At 41.5% G+C, this 25,302-nt stretch overlaps 1 protein-coding gene across 3 annotated transcripts in view; it reads left to right on the forward strand.

Annotated features, from left to right (window-relative positions):
• Positions 1–25,302, forward strand: part of CDC42EP3 (CDC42 effector protein 3) — an 87,425-nt gene that overhangs the window by 57,052 nt on the left and 5,071 nt on the right. The window contains exon 1 of one of the 3 annotated variants that reach the window (XM_081188152.1): positions 62–172. The exons of 1 other annotated variant lie outside the window; for it this stretch is intronic. The gene's annotated coding sequence lies outside the window, so the exon portion shown is untranslated. Of the gene's footprint in view, positions 1–61; positions 173–10,367; positions 10,387–25,302 lie in introns of those variants that run through there. One more of the 3 variants, XM_081188154.1, reaches the window with a different exon arrangement.

A 25,302-nucleotide genomic window follows, 5' to 3' on the forward strand; every position in this document is an offset into this window, starting at 1 on the left:
GCCCCAACCAGCTGCCGCCGCTGCTCCCCTCCCTCCACCCTGCGCGCTGCTGCTGCTTCAGCCGTCAGCCAAGGGCAGCTCTTCCGAGGCGGCGCGTGCAGGGACGGCAGCACGAGCCGAGCAGCTGCGCGCGAGGGAGCCGGGGAGAGAGACTCGCGCCTGGCAGAAACCAGTAAGTTGCTGCTCCTGCGAGCCGCTGTTTGCAACACGAGCAAGGGAACGGCTGGCGCTGCAGCCGCGGCGATCTGCTTACTTATTGTTTTATTTTGCATCTCCTCGCCCCGTGAAATCGTGGGGAGGGCAGGAGCGGCGCGTTGCATGCGGGCTTGGATCGGCCCGGGCTGGAGTCGCGGAAGGGGTTGTCGCGAGGCCACGGCGACGACGACCGGCTGCTCTCGGCTTCGACACACGCGCAGCCCCCCCCCCCCCCTGCGTTTGGTCTTTTCTTTTTGGCTCAGGCAGCGGGGAGTGAGGATTGCGCGGGGAGCCGCCCAGCGCTGTAGGATGGCTCCTGCTTTGTGTGTGATGTCAGTGAACAGCGGAGTCGGAGATATAACGGGAGGGTTTTGCGAATGGTGGGGAGAGGTAAATGGGGGGAGGAGGGGTGTTAAGGTGACACAGGAGCCACTGGCAGGGCAGGCTCTGAAGCGCGTATAGCGGCTGCAACGTAGAGAACAGGCGCAGTCCAGCCTGGATAGCCTCGCAGAATGGACACCCCCGTATCGCAATGCAAATAGGGGGCCCTCTAGGGAGAGATTGCGCGCGATCTGCACATAATTTTAATGCGGCGTCTTTGAGAATGAGGGGAAGAGATCTGTGTCTCTTGTGTGTTAACGGGCAGAAAATCTCCCAAGCCGCCTTCTTACAAATTCTCTCCTGTGTAGAAATGGTCTGTAATTTCCAGGCGGAGCTTTACAGTGAATTGTGCCTGCTGTCCGTGAGCAGAATCGGTGCATAACCAGATATGAAATTCTAAAGCTGATCTACTGATAGCCACACACTGCATGATTATTTATTACACTTCTCATATCACTCTTCCTCTAAAGAGCTCAGGAAGATGTACATGGTTCTCTTGTCCCTCTCCTTTTATCCTCACAACAATCCTGCAAGGTAGTTTAGGCTGAAGGATGGTGGTGCACTGTCAAGGGGTGCTTATGTATTACAGTATTTCAGGACTTAGTATGGATTTGAACCTAGTTCTTGCTAGTCCTCAGCTGACATTCTAACCACCACTATGCCAGTTTTGCTTTTCTGATTTATTTATTTTTAATGTTGTGACAGTTCACATCATCAAGCTTGATACCAGGTACATTGACCAGTAGCTGCCCTGTTTTGTAAGCTTTTACATTCATCGAATGAATAAAAATCAATGTGCAGATCGCTCTTTAGCAAAAGCCAGGCGGGCAGGCATGCAACCCATTTTCATGTACCAATGTTGTCATTCATTAGCGCACACGTTAAAGGCAGAGCTCAAATAGGGACCTGGCTTCTTTCACAGTAGTAGCGTAGCTGCAAAACTAATGTTGCATGCTGGTTGTTTCTTTTTTAATTATTTTAAAACCCTGCAGATTTCGTTTTCTCTGAACCGTATCCAAATGTAAATTGCAAGTCTTTGCTTCAGGAGTCCATTGTATTTTCTTTTCTCTTTTTTTAATAAAAAAATCAATATTTTCAATTGTGCACTTTTGGATGAACCAATTTAAAAATAAAAGGTTGCTCTCTTGCTGAATTACTGCATCGTCAAGCAGCTGTGACCTTAATTGCCTTAAAGGAGATACAGAACAGAAAACCTGGAGTGAGTGCACAAATCCTGGAAGATAGGCTAGAAGTAGCCCTCACATGTGCACAACTACCATATTTCTCTTAAATCAGCTGACATTTATTTTTCCAGCCATGCTGTGGAGGTGGACATTAATTTGAGAGGACATGTTAAATGGAAAGGGGTGTTACCTTAACTCTGCTGTGCTTGCTCTGCCCTTTTCATAGAATCCTTAATTAGGTCTTTGCTTCCCTGTTTGCTGTTCTGTCAGCTGTAGCTTATGGACGTTTTTTGCATCTGAAGCTTAAATCAGGTGGTGCTTAAATTGGCCTCTAATATTAATGTAAAACATTAGCTATAATGTACACTTGATTTACCTTCCTTATTGTAGGATGGAATAACAGCATTTGTATGTGGTATACAAATAGTACTGAAGGGACTCATAAAACTTAAGTAGTGCCTTTCTGGATCAGAGCAGAAGCCCTGTGTTCAGTCTTCAACAGCAGCCAGCCAGATGTTCCTGGGAATCGAGAATCTCACCAAGAGGGCAAGATGGTCTCTACTGTTTGATCCCAGTTTCTGTTTTGCTGTTGGGTGTAATAGCCATTGATAGACCCATGGATTTGTGGGCTCCTTTAGAAATATTAGCATGCTAAATTGGGGTGTGGGTGGCGCTGTGGTCTAAACCACAGAGCCTAGGACTTGCCGATCAGAAGGTCGGCGGTTCGAATCCCCGCAATGGGGTGAGCTCCCGTTGCTCGGTCCCAGCTCCTGTCAGCCTAGCAGTTTAAAAGCACATCAAAATGCAAGTAGATAAATAGGTACCACTCTGGTGGGAAGGTAAACAGATTTCCATTCACTGCTCCGGTTCGCCAGAAGCAGCTTAGTCATGCTGGCCACATGACCCAGAAGCTGTACGCCGGCTCCCTTGGCCAGTAAAGCGAGATGAGCACCGCAACCCCAGAGTCATCCGCAACTGGACCTAACGGTCAGGGGTCCCTTTACCTTTAGAAATATTAAGCTGGTGGCCACCATAGCATCACTCTAGCTTGTTTGTTTGCTGGATTTAGAGCCCAGCCAATCCCAAGGACTCAGCGTCAATAATTATATTAATGTAATTTATCCATCCATATCCCTGTCCACCCAAACCCAATGTGAATAAAGCTTTCAATCTTACAACACTTCAGCTCAGAGTTTGGTGAGCTTCTTTGGAGGATGATCTCAAAGCTGTGTGGCCTGCCTTAGTATGACTCTTGTAGGCCCAGTTTGGCACTTGGCGTATTTTAGAGAGAGTTCCTGATTGGTCTTCGAGGACAGGGTAGGACCTAAGACTGCAGATAGTTTCCTAGGTTTGTGGGGCCCTGACCACTTAGTGAATCCTGTAAGTTAACTATGGGTTGCGGTGGAGTACTTATTTCCCTTTAATAGTCCTTTTTAGTGTCACATGTGAAAATTGTGATTTCCCTTAAAACTAGGTTTAGCCTCATTCTCTCCACAAATATATAGCTCCTTTTAGATGCTGTGTGCTTTACTATGTTAATTACAGTTGGGATACAGCTATTAAGTTGTTAGGGTGTCATCTTGTCAGAGTGTGTGTTAATTTCATTCATTCCATTCCCTTTGGCAGTTTTCCTACATTCACTCTCTATTCTTCACACTCTACTAGTAGGGCTTCCATTTATAGAGAGATGGCAAATACCGTATTTTTTGCTCTATAAGACTCACTTTTTCCCTCCTAAAAAGTAAGGGGAAATGTGCGTGCGTCTTATGGAGTGAATGCAGGCTGTGCAGCTATCCCAGAAGCCAGAACAGCAAGAGGGATTGCTGCTTTCACTGCACAACGATCCCTCTTGCTGTTCTGGCTTCTGAGATTCAGAGTATTTTTCTTCTTGTTTTCCTCCTCCAAAAACTAGGTGCGTCTTGTGGTCTGGTGCGTCTTATAGAGCGAAAAATACGGTATATCTGGTGCAATCAGGGAGTGGCATTTAGTTAGACACAGCTAGAAATGGGCTTTTAATGGAGTACTTGGGCAGGGAGTGTGTAAAAACTGGAGTCATTTGTTGTACCCATTTGTCCAAAATTCATCATTGTCCACTGTACAAGGAAACAGGATATTGTTCACAGAGAACAATAAGAAGCTTTAAGAAGTCTCTTAGTTTCTTGCTGCTTCACTGATTGTCTAGTAGTCTAAATTGATGCCATTTGGATTACTTGTTCTCACCAACTCCCAGTCTTTTTTACGCTTTGATCCTAAACACATTTGCTTGGAATAGAGGTCATCAGCCCCTCACAAGATGCTGTGTGTAGTATTCTCATGTTGCAATTTTGAATACAGCACACCGCTGCTAGAAAACCAGGAGGTTCATACAATTTGCAGTTATTGAGACATGTTGCAATAATAACCACAAGCTGCCTTCCTGCATACCTTTCTGCAAGTGTAACATATAAAAAGCAGGAGAGGAGTAGCAGTTGTAAAGCTAGGAATGTATGGTGAATGCTCTGTGTGAAGCCAGAAGAACTGGAGCATATCTCTACACTACAAGCTTATAGATGTCTTAAGTATCATTATTTTCCCCAAAGAATCTTGGCAACTGTAGCTCAGTGTGTGTGCCGGGAAGTACAGGAAGGAGGTTCCCACACAGTACTACAATTCCCAGAGCTTTCTTGAGACTGTAGTTCACATATGGCCAGCATTATTAATATAACAACCTCTTCGATCAGCAAACTTCATCATATTTCTGCTCCCTCCAGAAAGCTGGATTCTTTGAAATACATCAAGGTGGTCCAAAACCCACACACTACAGCAACCTTCACCATCCTGTGCCCTCCTGATGTTTTGGACTTTAGCTAGGGCTGGTGGGAGTTGTAGGCCAGAACATCTGGAAAGCACCCGGTTGGTGAAGGCGGCACTACACAAATCATCTTATGCTATGCAAAAGTGGAGATAGCATCACCCTGCTCTGCCCTACTTTCATAGTAATCCCCTTCCTATTAGGAATCTTGAGATGATCCCAGAACCTCCATAAAGGAAGGTCAAGGTCATAAAGCTGAGGTCAAGTGGGGCACGGATTGAATTTTATGCGCTTGTTGGAACAAGGAGGAAAGTTTGCACTCAGCCTGGGAGACAACCTTTTTATTTAACAACTCATCTGCTAGCCAGAGGCCACCAGGAATTCTGCACAAGCACTGAATGAGCTGGCAAGACATGGGACTCCATTTTCCTCCTCCAGGTTGCTTGGTTGAGAAAGGAAGGAAAGTGAATCCCTCAGTGCAGTCCCTTCTCTGCCAGCTCACTTGGGAGAATACACCTTTTGCTTTCTTTCTGTTTTACTAGCCTGTTAAGAGGCCAGTGACCTGGATTTTCATGCTGGATGTGGAGGAAAGGGATCCATGAAAATCCAGGATGCTAGCAGGCTCTTAGCAGGCAGGCTAGTAAAATATATTGCAGGCAAATAACTTTTGTGGACTCTTACACCAGATCCTGCATGCTAGTAGATCACAAGATCATGTCTGCAACACTCGTGATGAGAAGGCCAGACAACTGGGTCAAAAATGCCCTTCCTTGCCACTGGGTAAAGTGGATTAGTTTCAGGGATGAAAATGTTTTCTTCATTCTAGTTAGGCTGTTTATTCAGTGCTAGGGGAAGGTGACTCCTTCCATGACTCTTCATCATTTTAATATGACAGGGTCTATTACAACAGGAGATGAAAGGCAAAGGAGTTTACAGTCATTTTAAAGCTTGGGAGGTACTATCAATTATAGCAGTAGGCAAAGCAATTAACATGAATTTAAAAACATTAACTTGTAGGTAAGCCCTGCTCATCTAAATGGAACATCCTTTTAAAATAAGTATATTTGGGATGGCAGCCTTAGATGATTTTACGGTCAATTTCTTTTCTTGTTCCAAGTGTATCTACTTGAGTTTTGTTTAACAATCCTTGTCCTAAATTAGGATAGCACATTCTTGAAGTATATGGGGATAACTATTGGGTTGTGCATTTAAAACCTCTTGCTCAGGGCTGGTGCAGATGCAATACTGGCTCTCTCTCAACCAGCCAACTGGAAAATTAGGATTTCATTGCCCTTTCCCCCTTTAGCTTCTTCCTCATATGGACCAAATCCTTCATCCCACCTAAATCACAGCTAAAGGGCACAGCAAGAGTGCCCCTGTTAACCATGGTTGAAGCTAACCAGGTTCCCTCTTGAGCAGGGTTTGTTAACCAGCTACAAAGCCAGATTTTAAATCCTGGTGAAGCAGGATGCCTAACTTGCATTAAATGTGTTTCATGTCAGTGCTCTTATAGCCATTTATTGTAGTTATGGCAGGGGAGAGGAATTTTCCCAGTGAGGGAATGCCACTCGTCCGTCTGTCCTCTAAAGTGGTCTAGGTGGGAGCACATTTGTGATGGAGCCAGGGCAAAAAGGCCTCTTATTGCGCACCAGCAGACACATTCAATTGCCTCCTCCTGGTCTTAGAACTAGTGCCCAAACTTCTTTTCCCATTTACAGATTGGGATTAGCTGATTGTTGTGATGGGGGTGAGTAGGGATTTTTTGATCAGCTGCGATTGATTGGCAGTCCCCCCCCTTTTTTTTTTGCCTACTCCATACTGTAGAAGAACATGGTTGGAGCACTTAGAGGTGGGAGCTGAATAAATAGCTTCATTGGTTTGGTCACTTGTCAAGCGCGTGTGAGAAAGGGAAGAGGCTGGCACAAAGAGCACCCTGAGGCGCTTTTCGGGTGTATGGTTATTCCAAAGACTATCACTTTTCAGGTTGTGTGATTCATAGGGCAGGTTATAGATCAGTTTTGAGGCTAACCTATTTGGAGTTGTGGGGTCTAAGGGGTGTGAGTCAGGAAACCCTCCTTCTTCAGCTGAAGGAGTCGAGTGCAGTGAAGACGCAGTATTAAGGCCAACTTTTTCCCCTGCAGCACAGGCTCACCCAATCGTAATATGCCTAGCAGACTGATAAATAATATGGAATATTTCCCACGCATTGACTTCCTTCCCCTCTGAGTATCATAAGTTTACAACTTGTCATTAATAAAGTGGTATGTGTTTGAACTCACACCTTGTGTCTTGCCTGTTTATTTCTGGTATCCTCACAGAATGTACAATTTACTGGCCCTGTTTAATCATGTTTAAGAGACAGGCAGCATTTCACCTGCTCTGGTAACAACAAACAAACAAACAAACAAACAAGTTATTCAAAAAGAACAGTACAGAAGAGGAAGTGATGATCTACCCCAGCTAAACAACGGAAATGGAGTGGATATAATAAGTTTTAATCTGATGCCTCCATCATGGCCTACTGTAGGTAGATAATTATTGTTTCCCTAATATTATTTTCATCTTGATTCTAAGCATGTTTCCGTGAAATGAGTAAGTCCATTGATTTCAGAGGTTTTGCTTCCAAGAAAGTGTGCCTGGGATTGTGGTGTTGTCTTCCTTTCTTCAGTGATTTGATGCGAGTCTCACTAATTTCAGTAGAAATTGCTTCCAGATTGTCACACATCTGCACTTGAGGGATAGTAAAATTCTTCATGCCTCTCAGCAGGATGATATAGATGACAAAGCTACCCTGTGGTGAGAAATTTCACCTCAGAGTAGTTTATCTTTGTGGGAAGAGACTGAGAGACATCAACCACAAAAAGTAAAAATGGGGTATCAGAAAGTACCATTGGTGCTAAGATACCTTTCTCTTCAGAGGATTTCTTGGATACAATTTATATTCATGCTAAGGATGATTTCACATATGCTATAATATAAATTGATAACCAGAAAAGTATGAAACTGCTACCATCCCCTTGTTCATTCAAGCTGTTACCTCAAAATGGAAACTAATTGAATATTCGTATTACATATTAGCTATCACTTTTGATGGGTTTACTGTATATCTTTTCTGATAAGTTAGAACCTATTTAATTGTCTTAGTTTCCTCTGCTCAAGGAATTGTCAGGTTTCTTTGGGGATCCCTTGCAAAGACTTACAAGCAGTCTCAAATAACTTCATTTCCCAGGATTCCCTGAGGCAAGGTGTGACAATTAAACTGGTATAAATACTGTTGATGTGTATGGCGTAAAGTTGCATTTCAGATTATGGCTACCAGCCACCCAATCTGGAAATGGGGAGGAACCAAATCTGCATTGGCTTGTAGGCATAAGGTGCCCTATAAAATCTTAATAGGTTTCAATGCTCACCACACCATCTGTTTGTTCCTTGCTTCTATCCTAACTTTTCAGATCAACCTCCTGCACCTTCTTGACGGTACCATTCATGTCCCAGCCTTCAGTCAGCAAGGGCACATAGAGAGGCATTGCACGTGGCTGCTCTGTAATTGTAAAAATCTGTTCCCTTTAAAGCCCATCAAAATCCAAGTCCGGGTGCCATGTTGAATCGCTGGAAGGTTGATTTGTTTGGGCTGATACTGTCCTAGAAAGAAGAAGATTGATTTGTTTGGGCTGATGCTCTGCTAGAGAGGAGAAATGTGGCTAGATAACCGAACAAATAAACTGCTTCCAGGGCTCCCCCCTCCCTGCCTTTGGCATGTGGCTAGTGCTTATTATCTTAAGTCAGTGATGGCCAAACTTGGCCCTCCAGCTGTTTTTGGACTACAACTCCCATCATCCCTAGCTAACTGGACCAGTAGTCAGGGATGATGGGGATTGTAGTCCCAAAGCAGCCGGAGGGCCGAGTTTGGCCATCACTGTCTTAAGTGAAAGAACTCGATTTAGGCTTTTATGCCCACCTGTCATGGAAGTCCTTATTCTCAATCCTACGGATGTGCAGACAGGCTTGGTGGTAAGGGAAAGAATTCTCTACATACTCAGAGGCTTGGCGTTTATACTTAGCATATTCCCTGCCTCGTATTGCAAATATATTCTTTCATTGAACCCTGGCGATCCCTGCATGTGGCAAATTGCTTGAAAGGGTTTATTTTCCTAAACCTATTCTTTATCCTACAGGCAGCAGCTGTGGCACAATGTGTCTCCCCCACCCTCTTGCTGGTAGGCATGGAAGAATGCACCTCTCCATTCAGGGAGTTATGCTGTCTGAACTTCAGATACAAACCAACGCTAGAATTCTGATTTTGGAACAGAGTCTGACATATATCTGATACACATATCCAGACACATCTGGATATTTGGCTCTTAAAAGGAATTCTCAAATGTCACTCTCTATTACCAAGCTGGCATTTTACATGCGCTTTGTAAACTATATTATGTTTTACAGAAGAGGCAAATTTTTCTCTCTCTTCATGCATGTTTCACATATTGTTTGTATGGGAGTAACTGGATCTTCTCATCTAGGCCAGAGTTAATTTAGACTAAAATCGCTTTAAATTGCCTACCACAATTAGTCATTGACTATCATTTTGCATTTGATATAACCCCCTCTAGCTTTGCTATAAAATCAAATTAACTGTTGAGGGTAATATGGTTTAACTTAGATTCCTAAACTCCCTTTAATTCAATTTATTCTCTGAGGTGAACAAGCTAGAGCTGAGATGTTGTGGAAGACAAGAGACATATACTATTATTTTGTCTATGTTTTTCAGGATGCACATTCCATATACACAGTGAAGGGTCTGTTTTCAGTTAGAGATACCAAGAGCTGAGTAATCTTAGGATGTCTAGAATGCCTGCTGCCAGTGTTACTAATGATAAATTCCCAGTAGGGAGTTGTCTTTGCTGTCGGATTACCATTTACGTTTTCAAATTCTGATAATGAACTCTACTTTGGGCAAACAATCCATTGTGGGGCTTTGGTTACTATATTCTCAGCCCCACCCCCCAATAAAATTCTATTCAATTCTGCTAATAACTTTGTAGGTAGTGGTGATCAGTTCCCATTCCGGCCCATTCTCAAAGCCATATCGACTATGGCAGCTGCTGCATGAACTGACTTCCACATGCAGTCATGACCACATGAAGGCCAATGGCATGGCTTCATTTTCATTGACGTTGAGTTTGCATTGACAGGCTGCTAGTGTGGCTTATTAAGTGCTCAAGAGTAGTGTGCAAAAACCATAAGATGTTGTTGTTTTTTGCATAGCATTGGCCTTCAGTGACCCTCACTGAGCATGCGGCCAGCAGGAGAAAGTTAGTATGCCTTGTGGCCACTGTAATGGAGGTGGTTGTGACACTATGCTTCCACAGATGATGGCTAGAGGGACACAGGTGGCACTGTGGTCTAAACCACTGAGCCTCTTGGGCTTGCCAGTCAGAAGGTTGGCAGTTCGAATCCCCGCAACCCCATTGCTCTGTCCCAGCACCTGCCAACCTAGCAGTTCGAAAGCATTCCCTTGCAAGTAGATAAATAGGTACCACTGCAGCAGGAAGGTAAACGGGGATTCCGTGCATTCTGGTTTCCATCACAGTGTTCCGTTGCACCAGAAGCAGTTTAGTCATGCTGGCCACATGAACCGGAAAGCTGTCTGTGGACAAACGCTGATCCCTTGGCCTGAAAGTGAGATGAGCGCCACAACCCCATAGTCGCCTTTGACTGGACTTAACCGTCCAGGGGTCCTTTACCTTTTACAGATGATGGCTGTGGTCTCGAGTTTCATAGAGGTTTCACTGAGCACGTAGAGCTCTGTGGGGGCAGAGACTGATGATTAACCATGTAAGTGCTAGAAAAAATGTGCCTTGTGCACAATGATCCTAATTCTGAGGAGGCAATGATGATAAGAACGATGATAAGAATAATATAACAATGTGACATGTCAATTATGCAAACATCTGACTATAGTTATATCCAATCCCATTGCATGGTGGTAGAAAATTTTGTATATTTAAAAAGGAGTTGCTCTAAAATGTGACAGAATAGTAAGGATGTAGGAGAATCGTATCCCATAAAGATATGCAATACATGATAGACGCATTTCACCATTTGCTTTGATAATGTTTTCACAGTAAGAATGGACAGTAATAATAATTCCTGCATTGTAGGGGGTTGAACTAGATGACCCTTGGTTCTCTTCCAACTCTAAGATTCTATGATAATTCCATACTTCAAGTGGCATTCAAAAATACTTGCCTCAGTGTTAAGGATGCTAAGGACAGGAGTAGGGTAGCAGCAGCTGTGGGAGGCGGCATCACCTTGCCTGACTATGCTGAGGGGTTCCTACAGTATGACACTGCCTTAGAGTGATGTTTACCTAGAAAAAGAATTTTCTTAATCGTGACATTCACTCTGTGGAATGTTAGAATCATAGAATCATAGAGTTGGAAGAGACCACAAGGGCCATCGAGTCCAACCCCCTGCCAAGCAGGAAACACCATCAGAGCACTCCTGACATATGGTTGTCAAGCCTCTGCTTAAAGACCTCCAAAGCAGGAGACTCTACCACACTCCTTGGCAGCAAATTCCACTGTCAAACAGCTCTTACTGTCAGGAAGTTCTTCCTAATGTTTAGGTGGAATCTTCTTTCTTGTAGTTTGGATCCATTGCTCCGTGTCCGCTTCTCTGGAGCAGCAGAAAACAACCATTCTCCCTCCTCTATGTGACATCCTTTTATATATTTGAACATGGCTATCATATCACCCCATAACCTCCTCTTCTCCAGGCTAAACATGCCCAGCTCCCTTAGCCGTTCCTCATAAGGCATCGTTTCCAGGCCTTTGACCATTTTGGTTGCCCTCCTCTGGACACATTCCAGTTTGTCAGTGTCCTTCTTGAACTGTGGTGCCCAGAACTGGACACACTACTCCAGGTGAGGTCTGACCAGAGCAGAATACAGTGGCACTATTACTTCCCTTGATCTAGATGCTATACTCCTATTGATGCAGCCCAGAATTGCATTGGCTTTTTTAGCTGCCGTGTCACACTGTTGGCTCATGTCAAGTTTGTGGTCAACCAAGACTCCTAGATCCTTTTCACATGTACTGCTCTCAAGCCTGGTGTCACCCATCTTGTATTTGTGCCTCTCATTTTTTTGCCCAAGTGCAATACTTTACATTTCTCCCTGTTAAAATTCATCTTGTTTGTTTTGGCCCAGTTCTCTAATCTGTCAAGGTCGTTTTGAAGTGTGATCCTGTCCTCTGGGGTGTTAGCCACCCCTCCCAGTTTGGTGTCATCTGCAGATTTGATCAGGATGCCCTTGAGTCCATCATCCAAGTCGTTGTTCTCTTCAGGAAGGCTTTCCTGGTTCTAAAACTGCAATGGGGACTTTTAGATATATGGATTTCATAGCTTGCAAAAGAGGTAAAGCTATGTATTTCCACACAACCTACTCCTAAAAGCCTACTCCATGGGATGGTCTCAGACCTAACACTGAGCAGAGAAAAGTTGGATATAATCCACGAAGAAGCAAAAGTGTTCTTGAACTACTCTGATTCTTCTCCACGGTGCATGTTCAGAAGAATTTGTCCATGGATCATATCCCTTACTAGTTTATCAATTTTATACTTTCTCAGGGACTAATTCTTTGGGTAATATCTGATGAAAATAATGAGTCTCGAATACTTTGAGAAGTATGGAGTTTCTTTAAGCTAAATATATGGGATTGTTGGCATCGAGATAAATTGCAGTTCCACAGGGGTCACTGGAAGAGCTTTAATTTCAACTCAGTTAACCTCAGCTAATTTAAAATGCATTAAAATGTTTAAATCATATGCTTTCACTCAGGCTTTTTACATCAGCCCTTGCATGTAGCTAGTGGTCAAAAAATATATATAGGGGAGGAACCTTTTCTTAATTTACCATGGAAAATCAACTCAATTAACCAGCATAAATCCAGTCCTGAGACATTAGCTATGGGAATTAAATGCCAAATCAATTTGGTGTTTTGTCAGTTGATAGTGTCTGAGCCTAAAATCCTGCAGCGTCATTTGCTCTCTTGTTTAGTTTGGCTTAAGACTAAAGCAAAGTCTTTTGCATTTGGGAGTCTACCAAAACTTGGCAGTTATATCTATTTGCCATGGAATCCCTGGCCTGACACACCCAAGATCAAATATTTGATTGGATATACCTTGTTGCTTGTGAATGTTTCCAGTATTAGAAATTTAATGTTCTTTTGATCATATTGTGCAGGTTTGGATATAATGCTAAATCTTGGTTTAGTGATAGGAGAACAGGCCTAGGCAAACTCCTTTCTCCTACAGTAGGCCACAAATAAGAGTTCAGAAGCTTTGGTTTCTGTTATAGATTAGTTAGAGCTTGCCATGTTGACCAAATCCAACACAGTTTACACTCCATGTATGTATGAAGTGTATGAAGATGCCTTATTTCAACAAAGCGTAGTTATGATTAACTACAGTTTAGGATTTGGATGTGTGGATAATCTGAAGCAAAGCTTCCAGTGCCATTGCAGAAGTGCTGGAGGACAGAGAGAGGCATGTGGAACCAGGCTCACTGTTGCTCACCCTTGTAATGTTGAGCCATGGTTTAGTGTTGCATGCCAGCTAGATCATTGTTGGGAAAGTCCGTAGATAAGATCAAATCCGTGAAAAGGAAAATGTTATTCAGATGAGATCAGACAAAAACTGAAATAATTTCCCTCAGAAAACCCTGCTTCTATGCATAGAAATATCCATACTTTTGTGTAGTCAGCTATAGACTTACATTGGCATGAAGTGCAATCATATGCATATTTATTTGGAACTTAGTCCCATTGAATTCATGGGGGCTATTCACAAGTAAGTATGTTCAGGACTACATCTATGATGAACCATTTCAGCTAGTAGATTAAAACTTAATTACTAATTCTGTGGTGTTTGCTCTGTCCATTCTGTACCCTCAATATCTGCCTTCAAGCACTCCACATGATCAGGGTTTGGGCTGTGCTTCTAGACATCCAACAGAACATGCAGATATTGACACAAGGTATGCAGTATTGGTGCTGAAGACTGGAAGCCCTCCATGTGTTTGGGGAATGGGTGGACACCCCTTGTCTTGGACTGTGACTGCTGCTTTAGAGTTGTCAAACAAACTATCTCCTGAAAATCAGCTTCTGAAAGGGTAATAGGATGAAGAACACTGTTCAGTCAATAACTTAATGCCTTTTCTCTGTATTGTGCCCCACACTGTATAAAATGGAGGTCTAGCATACAATTTTAGATGTTGTGACTGAAACATGGTCTAATTACTGTTTATTTTAGTCTGCTGAATGGAGTAAGGCAGTTGTAGTTAGGCAGAGCCCACACCTACAGTAGGCAGAGAGAACCATCTGCATAGCTTGAAAGATAGTATTAAGTTACACATCAAAGAGAACAATATCCCAGCTTGTCTCATTTTCCTAAAATAGGGGGTGTTTGTGATATGTAAATATGTATCTACTGCAGGGGTAGGCAGCCTAGTTTCCTGTGGGTGGAAGGAACAGAAAAAACAATGGAAAGGGTTTGGTAGACAGAAAAAACAATATGGCAGAAAGAAAGAAAGAAAGAAAGAAAGAAAGAAAGAAAGAAAGAAAGAAAGAAAGAAAGAAAGAAAAAGAAAGAAAGAACTGGCCTACAACCCCAGCAGAACCCTTGAAGTAATCCCTTGACAGGAAAGAGGTTCCCACTCCTTATCTGCTGGATGAAGGTGCAACATGACATGTGTGATCATCTTAAGCAAATGCCTGCTAGAAAGTGGGAGACATGACTCTTCTTATGCTTCAAAAAGAGTCTAAAACTTCAGATCTCAACCCAAATCTTTGGAGTTGGTGCAGTATTACCTAGAGCAGGAGTGAGGAAGCTCTTGCCTAGGTTCCCAGTGTTGCCTTCCAGGGTTCTCTATCCAGTCATAAGCACTGTGACTAGGTCCCTCCAAAGCAAATGCAGACATGGCTATGCAAGGACTTAAAGGCCCTGGGACACAGGCCCAGACACAAATTTCCATAAATTTTTCATAGATATCTGGGAAGTTAAGGCTAGGCCATATTTCAAAAAGTAAAATTCCTTAAGCTTTCTGAGCCGTTTCCCCTGCTTTTCCCATTGTGTTGCCATACATCCGGGTTTTCCCTGACATTTTGCTGTTTCGGCAAAATTCCCCCCGACGCCATTTTTACACTGGAAAACTAGGACATGTCAGGAATTTTCCTGACAGATGGCAAGCCTAAGTTAAGACAGTGGTGGCTGGGTTTCTTACCAGCAATGTGGTTCACAGTGCGCCCAGCTGCCTTTTTAAGCAAAGTAAAAAAAATGTAAGTTTTAGAGAAGGGACAGGAGGAAGGAGATCTGTTGTGTAAGACCTCCCAATCAGCCATAATTTTATACATGTATAAGGAAGCACTGCACTAAGATTTTTCACTTTCTACAACCCACTGCATTGTTGGCTTGCTTTTGTATTTATTTGTATTTAAAATATTTCTATGTGGCCCTTCAATGAAACTTTCAGGTTGAGTTACCAGGGAATAATCTGTTGTCTCTTGAGATAGAGGGATGCCAGCAGCAACAACACAGAGGTAACAACAACAAATAAACACCAGCAGCAATAATCATACTGCACAATCAACAAACAGCAGAAAACAGAAATCGTCGAACAGTTAAAAACCAACCATAAAATACAACGGAATGCATGAAACCACAGTTAGGCTTTCAGTTCAAAAACCCAGGCAAATAAATAGGTCTTTGCCTTGCCCTAAAATGACATCAGAGCCCTTAGATCAGATGACACTCTGCAAAACATCTATTTTAATACACAACTCTTTTTCAACAGACCATTTCTCCTAATTATACCACCATCTGAAAACTAGGAGAGATTGTGTGTGAAATATTTAAAGGTTAATGAATTTATCACACCAACACTTTTTCTTATTTTGGAAAATGTCCTTTTCAGTTGAAGGAGGATATGTAAATCCCAAAACCCATTTTATAAATAGCAACTCATCTGATTACCTGTGGTAAGTAAAAACTACCCCACCCTCTGGCTATGAACTGGAGAAGGAAGCCTTCCTAAACTAGAACAGCTGATTTATTCCCCTCCCCCCCCCTTTTAGCTAGTCAGTGTGCAGACTTTGGGAGCGGGGAAGAAGGGAGCCTATTTTCTTCTGGATGTTCATTTGCAAGGACTTCTAAATATACTTATTTAAAAGTACTTTAGTTAAAATCAATGGGACTTGCTTTCAAGTAAAGCCTTAAATTACATCACTGCTGAAATATATGTGCTCGTTCTTACTTTGCTTTTGATATAAATGATACCAGGCCAAAACTTGTAGAACAGGCAAACTGTGTGGTTGTTTCTACCCTGCTTATGGGTATAATGAGTGGCTATTACTGCCTAATGTTGACTTTAACATAAGTCACAATACAACTCCACCTGTTTCAGTTGACTTAGTGGGGCTGCACCGATGCACATGACTTGAGAATAGTAGTCAGCGATTCCCATGTAGACCCAGAGAGAGCAATGTAACAAATATTGTTGCTGTCCAGCAAATTTCACAAACCACATCCAGCATTTCCTAGGATTCCCTTTTAACTAAAGCCATGCACAGTTCTACATTACACACAGTCATTTGTTTTCCTGTTACACTAGACAAGAGCCAAGGCAATAAGGTAAAAAAAAATATGACCCTTGTTGCACAGATGGCCTCAAGGAGGGTTAAATGTGCAGGAGGATTCTAGAAGGGAGGTTGAAGCAAGTCTTGGCATGTCTCTCCTCCTAGTCAGAGGCGAAAGCTATGTGTAAGACTGCAGAATGTCATTGCCACCTAGGATTTCCCTTCAGCTTACTGATAGGAAAATGCCACAGTAGAAAGTAAAGCTGCTCTTACTACATAATTGTTAAGATTGTTTGAGTAACATTAACATGACAGTAGGAAGAGGTTGGCCATAAATATCATGCCTATTTGTATCATTAGGGGTTAGCGCACTTAAATGGAGTTTTAGTATTTTTGTGCAAAGCTTTGCTTTGGGGTGGGCTTCTCAAAACCAGGAAGATCGCTCCAGTAGCACATGGGGGGAATCATTCAAAGGCCACTGGGAGGTATATTGTGTAAGCTATCACAGCAATGGGTTTAGGACATCCTTAATTCATGGGTCATGTAATGATGCTTTCAGGGACGATTCCCAACATTCATGTCCAGAAATCTGTGCTCCCACAGAACATCCCCAAAGTTACCAAGAGCCTATTCAAACATTCAAGAGGGCATATGGTGGAGTCCTCATACCACCTTACGATTCATTTATGGAATCACTTGTTGGAAAATGTTGCCACATATCTTTTCACAAAATTCTTACCTCTCCTGAAGATAAAGCTAGATGGCTTATCCCCATTCCATTAAACTCCCTACATTTAAGGGATTCAAATGTTTAAACACTTTCTTCATAGTTGAACAAGAAAAGCCCATGTGGGAATGTCAAGGACAAAGCTTGCATGTGTATCTTCTCCTGACTTTAAGCCCCCACAAGTTCTTTGAACCCTTGAAGAGAACTAAAGACCAGTATGCTAGATTTGGTTAAGGTACTATCAGAAATTTGAGAATAACTATTGGGGACGGGCCAACAAAGGTCCGTATAGTGAAAACTATGGTTTTCTCACTAGTGATGTATGGAAGTGAGAGCTGGACCATAAAGAAGGCTGAAGAATTGATGCTTTTGAATTATGGTGCTGGAGGAGACTCTTGAGAGTCCCATGGACTGCAAGAAGATCAAACGTATCCATTCTTAAGGAAATCAGCCCTGAGTGCTCACTGGAAGGACAGAATGTGAAACTGAGGCTCCAGTACTTTAGCCACCTCATGAGAAGAGAAGACTCCCTGGAAAAGACCCTGATGTGTGGAAAGATGGAGGGCACAAGGAGAAGGGGACGACAGAGGACGAGATGGTTGGACAGTGTTCTTGAAGCTACCGGCATGAGTTTGACCAAACTAGACAAACTAGGCAGTGGAAGACAGGAATGCCTGGCGTGCTCTGGTCCATGGGGTCACGAAGAGTCGGACATGACTAAACGACTAAACAACAACAATTGCGGACAGATGCCATTTTTATCTATACACACAACATTTTACTTCACTGTGTGATCCATCCACACTGATTTCCCGTATCTACTGTATAGACCAGCACCTGTGCAGTTGCAAAGATGGACTATGCTGCATCACTACATCCAAAACCTGTGTGGAAACATCTTAGTTGGCAGGTTTGGCACTATGCAATGTTAAAGAGAGAACAATTCCTATGTTCCTTGCCGCTTCAGACAAGCCATGCACCAGCAGTGCCCCATGTGTGTGCAGTTTTCCACACTGTCTCATATTAACATTGTTATTGTTGATTCCCAGTACCTAAGATCACCCATGACCATCACATATCAAACCCCAGTGATATAAATTTTACACTGCCTTATCTAAAAGGCCACACTATTCTGTTGCCATTCATCATGTATAGAGAAATCAAGTAAGCTGCATGCATGTGTGAATAGTCATTAGCCTTCAACAGTGTTATGGATCTGGTGTGTTTTAATTTCTTCTGTTTGCAGTTTTAGTATGGTACAAAGACTGCTTTCATGCTCCATTCATGCATCACACTGAGCATTTATGCAAAAGCTTCTGGGAAATTACATCCAAACAGATTTACACAACACTCCCAGAGTATTAGTCTCCTGTCCATCTTTACTAATGGGTTGTTAGTAACCATTATATAACCATTTATAGTGATTTTAGTGGAGGAACAAATATTACTGTTGGATCAGTAGGCATCACAAATCCATATTTTCCAGGTTTAACCCAAGACTGAATTTGAACTTGGATGTATGAAAACACACATGCCCACTGAAAAAAATCACCTCCCATCCAAAAAAGCATTTATAAGACATTTTGCTCCTGATTGTTTTTCATATCCATAACCCACATTTTAAAAAACATTCTACCAATGTATGTATTAATTGCACACAAATCTTTCAGTGAGATATATGCAAGAGAACAGTTCATACATCCTATTTGATACATCCTATTTCATGCCATTCATCTTTGCTTATAGAAAATTCCATGGTATGTGTGTGTGGGGGGGTGTTGTAAAAAGCTTAAGGACGATAGCATGGATAACTGACACTTTTAAATACATTAGAAGGAAAGTATATGATATATCTGCCATATAATATTGTTCTGTTTCACTTGGGACACAACATGTGGAGCAAGAAGGCATACAATTGGCCTTCTGGTTCAGTCACTTGCTTCAGTGTTCATAGACATTTTGCCTAAATTTTATTGTAACTCAACCTCCTTGTTTCTTAGCTTATTCTTGTTGGATCAATTGAACAATCATTCACTCTCTTCCTTCTAACAGCATTAAGGGTATGATCCAGGCAAAGTTAATGATTTTTCAGTTCCATTGGTTGCAGTGGGAGATATGTTGAAAGCTATTCTCACCATAGCTACCTTGAAGGAGGATAAGGTTATCAATAGCAACTAGTAATAATGTTTACATATTACCTCCAGTGTCAGAGGTTTTATGTCTCTGAATACCTAATGGGCCACCGTGAGAAGAGAATCCAAATGTTCTCAAGTACTGAAATTAATGGAATTTTAAATGCTTAGCTTTGCTCAAAGCGTGCAATAAAAGTCCACTATGACCACTATGATCTCCTCCTTTTTAGACTTATATTTCTAGATTTAACATACCAAGTTCTTAGTCAAATTTATTTTCTAAAAACCACTGGTAATCACAGAAATACAAGCTGGTTGAGGAACATGATAGAAGAAGTGGTCCCCAGCCCATTGGACCTTGTGATGTAAAATTAGATTTTGTCTGATCCTAGTTCTTAGATTCTTCCTTACACAACCACTCTAGGAAAAGTTTGGCAGGGTGGGATTTAAGTCTCATAAATAAATACATAGGACAGTATTCAGCAAAATAGTTGTGCTCATACATGCAAGGATCACCACTAGTACAGTGGTACCTCAGGTTACAGACGCTTCAGGTTCCAGACTCTGCTAACCCAGAAATAGTACCTCGGGTTAAGAACTTTGCTTCAGGATGAGAACAGAAATCGTGTTTCGCCGGTGCAGCGATAGCAGGAGGCCCCATTAGCTAAAGTGGTACCTCAAGTTAAGAACAGACCTCCAGAATGAATTAAGTTCTTAAACCAAGGTACCACTATACAGTGGTAAACTCCACATAGTCCTCAGATCTGCTTCAAAGGGTTAGGGGAAAGTCCAGAAGAGACTTAGGAGTTGTGTAGGGGGAAGAAAGGGGAAGAATGGAAGCATAGCTTAGTGTTACTTTGAATAGAACCTATGGCTTTTGATCCACACATCTTGTGATCCCTATGGTCTTTTTGGAATTCAATATCCTTCCTAAAGTATTTAATCCAAAACAGCTCTGTTTTCTTCTTGAATGCTTATCTTAACACTATCAATGACTCATCTATGACTCAGATCCTTGCATGCTCACACACCCTCTTTTGTTCTGAAAATCTTGAGTGTATCCTATCCAAACAAAATTATCTTAGAACTGATTAAAGCATTTCACACCTTTCATTTTGACCAGTTTGGTATCTGAAAGAAGAATGACATTACATGACTTGACTTGTGAACATTTAAATTTCAAAGTCAGCATAATGCAAAATGCTCAAAAACGTCATTATGACCAATATCCAGAGGTTCCCTTTGAAGCATATTCATTGTCCTATATTTACAGCTTATAAAATAAATAGTATCTATCCTCTCCAGGGCCATAGTGCTTAAAAATTGCTCATTTGAAAGAAGAAAGGGAGACATAAACCTTTGCTTGGAAACACAACTAAAGCTCTGCTGCTCCTTTTTTCAGCATCAAAAACGCATTTCTTGCATTTCTCCTGTTTCCAACAAAAATAGCAAATACAGCAGAAAAGAATAATTCTAGTAGTATCTGTGAACTGCAGTAACTATTTAAATAGTAGGAATTTCAGTATCTGGTCCATGACTAAGATGGGGTTCAATTAGCATAGCATTTAAGAGTATGAGCTATGAACAGAAGTCAGAAGTTCAAATCCTGGCTTGGCCACAAACTTGCTGGGAACTAATCATACTGGTCTTACAGGGAGGCTTGTGAAGATTACCGAGATAAGGTATATGAAGCACTTTGAGCAGTTAGGAAAAAGCGCTGTATAAATACTCAGTCATTTAAGAGTCGGTGTGGTAGAATAGTTAGGGCAGGGATAGCCAATGCGGTGCCCTCCAGATGTTGCTGAACTACCATCAGACCCAGGCAACGTGACCAAGAGTCCAAGATGATGGGAACTGTAGTCCAAAAACACCTGAGGGTCATCACATTGGCTTACCCTGGGTTTGAATGTTGGAAATCCAGACTCAAGTGTAATCTCTCTTTCTGTTTGCAGACTTTATTTTCAAAATGGCAGCAGAGTAAAGCAACCCTATAAATCCTAAATACAGAGGTCAAATCTGCTCTATGCTTTCCTTGCCCGGCTTGAGTCAGCAGCCCATTATCCACATTTTTAAAAATAAAGAAAAAAAAGATAGAATAGTGAAGATGGGGAGGTAAGGAAGCCATATGTGATGATAAATCAAGATCAAAGCTCGAGGCTGGAACAATGCGTCAACAGCTTTGGTCTCTTCAAATAACGCCCCAAATTTCTCCCAGGTTTATTCGTGCTTATTCGGGATTTATGATAATTGCATTCACTTTCCCCCCATTTTTTCCTAAATGTAATGTGTCCTTTTGTCTTTATTTTTTAAGAGATATCCAGGATTGTAGAACAATATGTTTTGCCACTAGAGTTGCTCTATTCCAAAAATGAGATGGTTGAAAGCAAAATTTATGCAGGCTGACAGAACCAACTTACCGTAATCCACCATCCTACTTCATACTAGATGCAAAGGCAAAATCAAAACAGATGTAGTAGATTGACTGACTTGTTTTCAGAGAACCCACACTTGAAGAATATGTCTGGGTATAAATGTGATCTAAACATTATTTTTTAAAATATATACCATGGTACTTCTTATGAATCTCACTGCTGAGATGAATAAATCTGCCTATTTTATCATCTCACCCACACTGCGAGACAGACTCTCTCGGCATAGCCTAATTAGTCCACGGCTGCTCAGCGTGCTTTATGGCAGAGTGAAGATTTGAACCCAAATCTCCTCAGTCCTATTTATATACTCTTATTTATTTATTTGTGCATTTTTTTTTACTTATCAGCCACTCACTGCAAAAGAGCCTTTGAGCAATGTAACAGAAAATAAAATTAAGATCCAAATGCATAGCATAAAAACAAAAAAGAATACATTACAATAAAACCATTACCATGATCAATAAACAGACACAATAAAACTTCAGCAGCAGAAAACAGTTATCAATAAACATCAGAACATCCAGCATTGTCTGTCAAATGCCTGGGAGAAGAGAGCAGTTTTTACCTGACGCTGAAAGGATGCAAATGAGGGCATTAAGCGGACCAGAGCTAACAAGGACGTCACACTGGAGCCAAGCCTGATGGAAGTGAGAACATGCTCTCTGTATTACACAGAGGAGGGCGATATTGTAACTTCCTTAAAATGCTTGCTGCAGTAGATGTTTGACAAGTACAGTGGTGCCCCGCAAGACGAATGCCTCGCTAGACGAAAGAGTTTTCCGTTTTGGAGGTGCTTCGCAAAACGAATCTCCTATGGGCTTGCTTCGCAAGACGAAAATGTCTTGCGAGTTCCTGCTGGTTTTTTCCTCCCCCCCCCCTTTTCTAAGCTGCTAAGCCGCTTATCAGCTAATCCAATCAGCAGATAAGCCGCTAAAAGCAGCTAAAAGGCGCTAGTAGCGCTAAGCCGCTTATCTGCTGATCCAATCATCAGATAAGCCACTAAAAGCCGCTAATAGCGCTAATCCGCTAATCCGTCAATGGGCTTGCTTTGCAAGACGAAAAAAACCACTAGACGAAGAGAATCACAGAACGGATTCTTTTCGTCTTGCGAGGCACCACTGTATATGAAGTTCAGTAGGGAGAAGGCCTGCCTAATTTCAGCTGGGAGTTCTACAGACTTGGGGCCACAATACTGAATGCACAGCATCTGAGCCACAAGAGACCTCTAACAGAGACTCCTCCAAACGTTCTATGGTTGGGCAGAGATATAAGAGATCAGACAGCCCTTAAGGTATGCTGGACCCATGTTGTTAAGGGCAGTAGCCTGCTCCCAGCAAATGTCTTGCTGCAGAATTTTGCACCGGTTGCAGCTTCCAAACCAGGCCCAAGGCCCACATAGAATGCATTGCAGTAATCAAGTCTTGAGGTTCCCAATGCATGAATCACTGTGGCCAGGCTATTCCTGTCCAAAAACAGCTGCAGTTGGTGTACCAGCCATAAAAGGTCCTCCTAGCCACTGAGGCTACTTAAGCCTCGAGTGACACAGATGGATCTGGGAGTACTCCTAGAGAATGTATCCGAAGTTCCATATATTCTTAATATACACTTTTTAATTTTAGATTGGATTTTGTCGTGTAATTTTTGTATAATCCTTATAGGTAGTGTTAGAAAAAGAAATGCCAATTTAGGTATTTTTCCTCTCTCTTTAGGACCACCATTCTTCCTAGCCATGATAATGGTAGCTTGGCACTCTTTCTCACACCCTGCTTAAATGTCTCCAAATTATCTTTATTTAAGGGCTCGTTCAGACATCCTTTTGTGCTGCTTTTCTAGGCACAGGCCAGGGCTTTAAAGCTCCATTTCTGATCGGATATTTTTTGTCATGGTGCCTTCCCCAGAGAAAATCCATGTTTTATCACTGAATTGGAGCAAGCAGCAAGCAGCTTTATCATCTGAAAACAGTATTACTATGTACTATGAACGTAGGTTCCCAAACCACAGTCCAAGTGGCTCATTCAGGTCTGCATCATGTCTGGATTTCTGGTTGAAGACAGGAGATGGCACATCCATCACATTAAATATGTATTGATGTTAACTGTATTTTAGTTACTTCTCTTATTTCTTGTATTGTGTTTTATTGTATTACAATATGAATCCCATGGAATACAATAAAATATAATAAGGGAAACAATCAAAATATAATTAAAAATAATAAAGCATCTAGCACACCATATCCACAATTTTCAAGTGGTCCGGAGTGGGGTGGGTAGTTAGGGTATCACTGATCTAGAACTTCTTAACTTGTATCTAGAAACTGTTGAAAATTCATTATCAGCTTTATATTGTTCTTCAGCATTCATAAGTAATTTCTGAATTTTCTGCATTAATTTCATAGCTAGAAGATACTTTATCACATTCCTCCTACTTATTCTTCAGAAATTTAACTGAATCTATACATCCTTGCAATGTAAATACTGTATCATCTGCATAATGCATAATTTTAATTCGGATCATGGTAGGGAAATCTCTTTCATGTTTTTGTTGTCCCTGATTTGTTGTGCTAAAATTTCAAAATGTAAATTAATAATAATGAGAAAGTGCATTCCTGTCTAACACATCTTTTTTTAAAAAAAAATTAATCATTTTTTCAATACAAACAGTGTCTGACACATCTTTGCAATATGTATTATGCATGATTCCATTAATCAAAATTCTATCCACAATTTTGTATATATTGCTTCAGCAAAATTGCAGAAGTCTAAGTCCTGGTTCAAATTTCTTTTAAAGCATAGGCCTCCATTCTATAGAGTCAAATGCTTTTTTTGTACTGTATCTACAAACTAAAAGAATAAAGGTGTGTTTTGCTTCTGTTTCACCTTTATTAAGTTGATCAATTTGCATACAATTTATGACAATTATCCACCTGTCATGAATCTTGTTTGATCCTTTTTTATTTATTCTTCAAGGAATTTATTAACTCTGCTAAAATGGCTGTCATAATTTTATAGTCTGTATTTTAAAGTGATAAACTTGACACTCACCAAGTGCCTACGCTCGAGAACAGCTGGTGCTGGACTTGTTCAGCTTTAATTTGTACCCCAAACAGTGTTTTGCTGGTTGGATGTAATGTAAAATCTTTACTAAAATCAAATTAAAATCTACTGAAATAGCTCATGGTGCCCCTCTCACATAACGGTCAGAAACAGATGACTATGTGAAGTGGCCTGACAGTGCAACATCTGAACTCTCTTAGCAAACATTTTTATTTTGCAACATTTAACTACTCTCAATAGAGAGGTGGATTAAAATGTCTTCTTCTTCCAACATAGGCTGTGGCTAAGACATCAGATTTAATAATAAATCATATGACTGTGGTGCTGAGGGAAGAAGACACTTCAAACAAGGCAGATTACAGAAATACTTTTTTAAAATCAACCAAAAAAATTTACTGTCAGGTTAGACAGTAACTAAGATGTTAGGCGGAAAGCAGAATATTGAAAAATATATGCCCCGAGGAATGTGTACAAAATTCCTTAGGCTTGAAAATTCTGTTTCAGAAACAAAAGTCCACATTGAGTAATTTGTGACATTATAGGATTATTTGAAGTTACTGAACTGAGGTATGAAGTCTCAGTAATTCAGTCTATAGGGTGATTAAGTCAGTGAAAGTGGGGGGTAGTGCTTTAATACAATCAAATGAAGTTACTTTGATGCACATTCTTTCAGGGAGCATTTGAAGAATTCCAGGCAGGATGTTTACAGATAAGCCAACGACAGGAGCCACCCAATCATAACTGACTAGTTGAGGGGCATGATGGGATCTCAGAA

This window comes from Podarcis bocagei, assembly GCF_964188305.1.
Source record: "Podarcis bocagei genome assembly, chromosome: 3".
In the NCBI taxonomy this organism is placed as follows: domain Eukaryota; kingdom Metazoa; phylum Chordata; class Lepidosauria; order Squamata; family Lacertidae; genus Podarcis; species Podarcis bocagei.